Source organism: Lathyrus oleraceus, chromosome 6 (genome assembly GCF_024323335.1).
Source record: "Lathyrus oleraceus cultivar Zhongwan6 chromosome 6, CAAS_Psat_ZW6_1.0, whole genome shotgun sequence".
NCBI lineage: Eukaryota > Viridiplantae > Streptophyta > Magnoliopsida > Fabales > Fabaceae > Lathyrus > Lathyrus oleraceus.
In genome coordinates, this window is record NC_066584.1 from 360,667,946 (window position 1) to 360,676,539 (window position 8,594).

Here is an 8,594-nt window from a genome sequence, read left to right on the forward strand (position 1 = left end):
CACACCAACTAGTTCATACCCAGAATAACATCAATCTGCACTAGTGGAAGACACACTAGGTCCATTCCAAAGTCTCTACCAAAAATACTCAAAGGACAATTTAAACAAACTGAAGTAGTAGTCACTGAACCCTTCGCAGGAGTATCAATCACCATACTTCCAAGCATCTCAGATATCTCTAACTTAAGTTTCACAGCACAATCCAAAGATATAAAGGAATGAGTCGCACCTGTGTCAATAATAGCTACAAGAGGAAAGCCATTAACATAACACGTACCTCGGATCAAACGATCATCTGCAAAGTCTCAGAGCCCGATAAAGCAAAGACCTTGCCTCCCGACTGGTTCTCTTTCTTCGGCTTAGGACACTGTGGGCTAATATGACCCAACTCTCCACAGTTGAAACAAGTCATAGTCTTCAACCGGCACTCTGCAGCCAAGTGACCACCTTTGCCACACTTGAAACACTTCTTCTCAGCACTGGTACACTCATGGAAACGATGTCCAGCCTGACCACATCTGTAACACTTAGCAGGGGCACTGGAGTCTCCCCCACTAGGCCTCTTCATCCCACTCTGTCTCTGGAAACCTTTGCCAGCTGCATACGGTTTCCCACGATCATTCTGATTCTTGCCTTTCCTATCAACCCTCTGCTGATAGCTTTCCGCTCTGGCCTTGGTATCCTGTTCAAAAATCCTGCAACAGTCAACCAAATCAGAAAACACTCTAATCCTCTGATATCCAATAGCCTGCTTGATCTCGGGACGTAACCCGTTCTCAAACTTCACACATTTCGAGAATTCCCCAGTAGCCTCATCATAGGGAGTGTAATACTTCGACAACTCTGTGAACTTAGCAGCATACTCAGTAACAGACCGATTGCCCTGCTTCAATTCTAAGAACTCTATCTCTTTCTTTCCTCTAACATCCTCTGGAAAATACTTCCTCATGAATCTCTCTCTGAACACAGCCCAAGTGATCTCAGCATTCCCAGCAGATTCCAACTCAGTGCGGGTAGCAACCCACCAATCATCTGCTTCTTCTGACAGCATATGCGTACCGAACCTGACCTTCTGGTTATCGGCACACTCAGTCACTCGGAAGATCCTCTCGATCTCCTTCAACCACTTCTGAGCACCATCTGGATCGTATGCTCCCTTGAACATTGGAGGATTGTTCTTCTGGAACTCACTCAGTTGACGAGCAGCTCCCATTCCCACAACATTCGGATTCCCTCCAAGTACTCCAGCTAGCATACCCAGAGCCTCAGCAATCGCAGCATCATCTCTACCTCTTCCAGCCATCTCTATTCTGAAAACCCAACAAGCAAAAACAATAAGTACTGATAGGGTCATACAACACCTATCCCGTACAGGGGAAACAGAATAATTACGACTCGACTCGACCGACTATGCTCTGATACCACTAATGTAACACCCTTCTAAATTACCCCAAATATTTAATTAAAATAACAACATATATCAATCAGAGTAAATATGCAATTAAGGGTGTCACACAATTACTTCACACCATTCACCATGATAACTGTCATGCTCTTTTATTAATTCAAAACATAAGGCATTTGCACAATACGCAGCGGATAGAGATTAAATCAATCATGCAAAACATGTAGCATATTACATGTAAACTGGTTCGCAACCAACAATAAAACATGTAAAACATCCCATCCCGATGTTACATCTACCAGAGCATGACCCACTAAGGAACTACACTAGACTTCAAGCACTAGCTCCTACTCAATCACTGCTCGTTACCTGAAAAATAGTTGTAAGGGTGAGTTCCTCAATCGATATAATAAGCATTATAAAATATCATGCAATGTTAAGTAATTTAACACATCTCATCACCCTAATCATATCACACATCCAGAAACGGCAACATCAACTCATACTCATAATCATGCTCAACATACACATCAAAACACACGTATAATATTGGAACACATCCATTCATATTATACACAATACATACATTATGCAATGAGACTCCATGCATGCGGTACCGACTATTCGTGAACATATAGTTCAACTTCACCGACCAAATCCAGGTACGGCGACCAAGCTCACTAGTCCCACTCATTTGAGACCTAGTGACTCACATCACTAATTCCTCACCATGGGAATTAGCTACCACCCCAAGGGCCATGCTATGCATGCTAATCACCTAGCATGCAAACATCAACAACAGTCCAAAATGACTAACATCACTAATTCCTCACCATGGGAATTAGCTACCACCATAAAGGCCACAATATGCATGCTAAATCACCTAGCAATGCAAAATCATCAACAATAATCCACAATGGACATATGCTCGCACTCTAAGCCATAAACAGTCCATTCACAATTGCATACATAACATATACATTCACAACATTATGCATATTTTCACATATCATCATATTTATCACATAATCATATTATGTCATGCCAAATAATTCAGTCACAGTATTAGCACACTCTACTAATACCCATCCTACTCAAAACAACGGGAAATAATCCCTACTATATCACACACCGATATAGGCCAATCACCAATTATGTTCACAACATTAAAGTACCAATTTTCCCACTTTTCAACAGTGTTAACCGGTTAACTCCCTGGGTTAACCGGTTAACGCAGACCAAAACACGCTTCCTGGCAAAACTTAACAGTGTTAACCGGTTAACGCCCTGGGTTAACCGGTTAACGCAGACAGAACAGCAATTTCTCAGAAATCACAACAGTGTTAACCGGTTAACGCCCTGGGTTAACCGGTTAACGCAAGCAAAACAGCAATATTTCATAATTCCTAACAGTGTTAACCGGTTAACACCCTGCGTTAACCGGTTAACGCAAGACAGAAAGCTGTTCCTGCGCTAACACAAAGCAGAATGCAGAATTCTCCGCATTTTCCACCATTGGAGGACTTCCGGACCTCCGATTCCGATTCCGTAAAAAGCTATACGTTCGGGAAATCACAACTCACACAAATACAGATTCAATTTCAGTTTTAACACAACTTATCCATCACAATTTTTCAGCATTCGACATCCCAATTAGGGTCAATTCAACGGTTTATCACTACCCATTACATGTTAACCCATAATACCCATTAAACGACGATAAACCCCCCTTACCTGAGTTAATCCGGCGATCCTTTAGCCTCAAGCTCTTCTCTTCTCCAACCTTCTTCCTCTTGCTCTGCCTCTTTGCCCTTTTCCCCTTTTTGAGCCGCTTCTCTGTTTTTCACGTGAAAACTCTTTTTACCAAAATGGAACTCTTTTTCTTATTTCCAACTTATATATTTTCCAATAATTATTATTCCAATAATAATAATAATAATAATAATCCAAAATTCCAATTATTTAATTAAATTAATAAATATAATATTAACTTAAATTAAATAATTATCTTATTTTTATCGGGGTGTTACAAGGAAGACGGTGTTTTCCACCGTGCGTGCCTGCAAGCGCCACCGCCTGCGAATCGTGTTACTGTACTAGGGTTTCTTGCCACGCGAGCGTCCCTGTGTGCATCCTGGTAGCGAAATGATTGGTCCTCATCTCTTTGACTAGCGCCACATAAGCTGTTGACCTCCACCTAGACTTAATGAAACGCAGCACATTAGGCGCGCTCTTGATTTGCACCGAGTTCGATTATGGCCGAGGCAACATTTTCAAATTAATTCTTCATTTTGCCATTTCCCTCCATATTTCATATGCTTATTCCATTTTATTTCATATTTTTTTAGCCAACTTCAAAAATGCATAATAAATTGAAAAATGATTCAATTAATTCCAAATTTTTTGTAGCATGATCCTATGTTTGTCTAGAATTTTTTGGTGGTAATTTCATGATTTTATACTTTCTGGATTTTGAATTGTGGCTGAGTATGTGAACATGTATGCTTTTGTGACCTTGCCTCATTCATGCTAGTGTGAAATGCTTGATATCGATCCAAATGTCATGAAATTTTGCATGATGATTCTTAACATGTTGATGGATGTTTGAGGCTTGATTGTGTATTTTTCTCATTTGCCATTTCTGTTTTATACACATGTTTGTATGGTGTAACAATGTGTGTCACATAATTTGGTGATCAACTTGTGCAATTTTGTTTCCATATCAAATGACCTCTGTTGATTCTGATTTTTTTTGTATGATGATTGTATTGGATGTGTTGAATGCTCATAAAAATTTCCAGAATTGTTTGAGTCATTTCTGTTTTAAAATGGAATTTTGATTCATGATGATCATTTGTGAGCTTTGAATTTGCCTTTGCCTTTTCTTGCACATGAAATGGATTTGCTTGATGCTTTTGATTTGGTCCTTTTTAGGACATGTTCATGATTGATTAAAGATGATTCATGTTGAGTTTTAGATTCTGTTTTTGTAGAAGCAACCTTCAATCCAAGAAGTATTTTGATGAAGACAACATGCATCAATGCAAAAAGAGAAGAGCTTCAAAGATAATTCAAGCATCAAAGTGATCAAGCCACATATGCATGAGGAACTTTTTGATCAAGCTTCTTTTTCAAGTCAACCGTTTGCAAGATTGTTGATTCACTTCTTAGGTATATCTAACTCACTCTTAGATTAGTATACAAGTGTTCAACAATCATGATCTGCATTTGCATTTTTTAAACATAACCTTTTGTTAACACATTGAAATGCAAGACACAATTTTCTTAAAGTATTTTTCTGCATTTCAACAGTGTTAACCGTTTAACCATATGGGTTAACCGGTTAACAACCCAGTTTTTTTTAAATCCTGTGTTAACGTTGTATGCGTTAACCGGTTAACCCATTTGGTTAACCGGTTAACACTGTTCGTTACAGTGAAAATGTTTTTGAAAAATTATATCTTTTCATCAATGTTTATGGAGAAAATGATACCTCTTTGAAAAGGTGTTTTGGCAATATAAATTCTTAATTTTTCAAAAAATGAATTTTCACCTCCAAGAATTTTCATACAAACTTAAGATAATCACTCTTTCATATTTCCTTCAATAATTTTTAAAAGTGTTCATAATCAAAGTTTCATCTCATTCTATTTCTTGAACACTTGTATATTATTCATTGAGTGAATTATTTATCTAAGGAGAAGATCAATCAAGAGAAGATTGATAATACTACACTTTGTTAATATCATCAAAAGAGTTATTTCTGTTTGACTTGTGATCCAGGATTGTTGGACACAAGGGGGTTGGTGTTGAAGAGGATTGTTCTTCATACACTTGTTTACCTATAGGTTAGATAGTAGGCATCACCGTTTGTGTGAATAGGCTGTACCATAATTCTAACTATAGTGAAATCTCTTTCGTGTGGAAAGGGGAGTGGATGTACCTTCGGATTGTGAAGGGAACCACTATAATTTCCGGTGTCTTTTTACTTTCCGCAATTTATTTTTTCCGCACTTAAACGAAAAATAACTAAAAACCGGAAACAAGATCGAAGAATTTTTAACCACCTAATTCACCCCCCCCCCCTCTTAGGCGCATTTACAACTTACATTTGGCATCAGAGCAAGTTATAGGTAACTTGTTCCTAGAGATCCAGCATGGCTTCCGCAAGCATAAATCCGGATTTCAAAGACGGTGGAAGTAGCAACAAGCCCCCACTCTTCTCCGGAGAATATTTCGATTTCTGGAAAATCAGAATGAAGGCACATCTTGAGGCCCAAGGGGAAGGTATATGGGAAGCAGTTGAAGAAGGTCCACACAAACCAGTGAATGTGGTGAATGGAGTTGGTACCCCAAAGTTGAAAAACACTTATGACGAAGATGATAAGAAAAGGATTCTGAATGAGAAGAAGGCAATCAACATACTCCAAAGCGCTCTCAGTATGGACGAGTTCTTCCGTATATCTCAATGTAAATCGGCAAAGGAGATTTGGGACACCTTGGTTGAAACACATGAAGGAACCACCGAAGTGAAGAGATCGAGGCTAAACACCCTAAGTCAAGAATATGAGATGTTCCACATGCAGCCCGGTGAATCTATAGTTGCCTTACAAAAGAGATTCGTCCATCTAACAAATCACTTGATCGCTCTGGGTAAAACTTTCACTAATGATGATCTCAACCTGAAAGTCCTAAGATCTTTGACAAGAGAATGGCAACCGAAAGTGACCGCTATTTCGGAAAAGAAGAGTCTCTCAACGATGACATCCGCGTCTCTATTTGGAAAACTTCAAGAACACGAATTGGAACTTGGAAGGCTCGAGAAGCACGAAAGTCAAGAAAAGAAGTCCAAGGGAATTGCCTTGAAGGTTGATTCAAAAAGGGACAAAGATGATGAGACGTCCGAAGATGAGAACTTTATGCTTCTTGTAAAGAAGCTTGGTAAGTTTTTTAATAAAAATAAAAATTCCTCTTATCCTAAAAAGAATAACCATTTCAGGAAAAAGGAAGCATCCACATCAATGCAAGACGTTACGTGTTATGAATGTGGACAGCAAGGTCACATAAAGCCGGACTGCCCAAAACTTGCAAAGAAAGGAGGATTCAAAGGCAAGAAGGAATTCAAAAACAAAAAAGCTTACGTCGCTTGGGACGATAATGAGATCAGTTCATCTTCGGAATCGGAAAGCGATGAATGTGCGAACATGGCTCTTATGGCTTCACATCACTCCGATGAAGAAATCGATGAGGTTAGTAGCAATTTTTCAGTTTATGACAATGACGCACAAGATGTTATAAATGAACTCTTAAAAGAATGCAAGACATTGTATAAAAGTATTTCATCCCAAAAGAAACAAATTTCATCCTTAGAAGAAAAAAATACTGCCTTGGAAAAATATATTGAAAGTGGAAAACAAAAGTTGATGGATGAAAAACAAAGCCTTGCATGTAAGAATTGTGAATCTTTATCTTTTCAAATTGTTCAACTTAAAAGAGTTTTAGAAAGATATGAAAAAGGTCAAATTGGGTTGGAAGAAATTCTTAAGCACCAAAGGTATTCTAATGACAAAAGTGGATTAGGATATTCTAAGTTTTCTAAACCAAGCACAAATAAGACCATTTTTGTTAAAGCAAGTGAACAAGTTGCAAAAGAGAAAGTAAACAATTCTAAAAATATGCATCAAAGTCATAAAAAGAAAATGATTGATAAGAAGAAGAATTATGTTCCTAGATATATAAGTGATTTTCAACCTACTTGCTTTTATTGTGGAATCAAAGGGCACACACCTAATGCTTGTTATGTGCGAAACTTTAGCGTTCCAAAAGGGCATTATGTGTGGGTTAAAAAGGGTACTAACTACCAAGGACCCAAAGCAATTTGGGTACCTAACAAAACTTGATTTTGTTTTGTAGGTATGCTTGAAGACAACCTCGAATCAATGGTATCTTGATAGCGGTTGTTCAAAGCATATGACGGGCGACATCGACAAATTTTCACATCTATCTTTAAAGGCCAAAGGATATGTTACATACGGTGATGACACCAAAGGGAAGATCCTTGGAGTAGGAACCATTGGAGCACCTCCTTTTACCATCATCGAAGATGTCCTTTATGTGGAAGGCCTAAAGCACAACCTTCTTAGCATAAGTCAATTGTGTGACAAAGGGTTCCGGATCAACTTCTCAAAAGATGAATGTGTGATAGAGCATGAAGTCACCCATGACATTTTGCTAAAAGGTAAAAGGGTTAATAATATTTTTATGACTTCTTTTGATGACTCTTCCTTGAAGGTAAAGTGCTTAATGACAAACAACAACGAGGCTTGGCTATGGCATAAAAGATTCGCTCATATACACATGGAGCACATGAACAAATCAATAAAGCATGATCTTGTCGTTGGTCTTCCAAAGATTAAGTTCATCAAGGATAAGCTGTGTGACGCATGCCAAAAGGGAAAGCAAACCAAGACAACTTTCAAATCCAAGAATGTTGTATCTTCGTCGAGGCCACTTCAACTCTTGCACATGGATCTCTTCGGTCCATCAAGAACGAAAAGTTTCGGAGGTAATGTTTACGGTTTGGTAATTGTTGATGACTTCTCTAGATATACGTGGACTTTGTTTCTTGTGCAGAAAAGCGATGCTTTCAAGGCTTTCAAAAAATATGCAAAACAAATTCAGAATGAGAAGTCTCTTTCAATAACCTCCATAAGAAGTGACCACGGGGGAGAATTTCAAAACACATTCTTTGAAGAATTTTGCGAAAAGCACGGAATTTCCCACAACTTCTCCGCACCACGAACACCACAACAAAACGGTGTCGTAGAGAGAAAGAATAGATCCTTGGTGGAACTCGCAAGAACAATGCTCAGTGACTCCAACCTTCCTAAATATTTTTGGGCGGACGCAGTTAGCACAGCATGCTTTGTTAGCAACCGTGTCAACATTCGGTCGATTCTCAAAAAGACTCCGTATGAGCTTTTCAAAGGAAGGAAGCCTAATATATCTTTCTTTCACATCTTTGGGTGCAAATGTTTTGTCCTCAACAATGGAAAGGACAACCTTGGTAAGTTTGATGAGAAATCTGACGAAGGTATCTTCCTTGGCTACTCCCTATCTAGTAAGGCATTTAGAATTTTCAATAAAAGAACTCTTACTATTGAAGAATCAACGCATGTATGTTTTGATG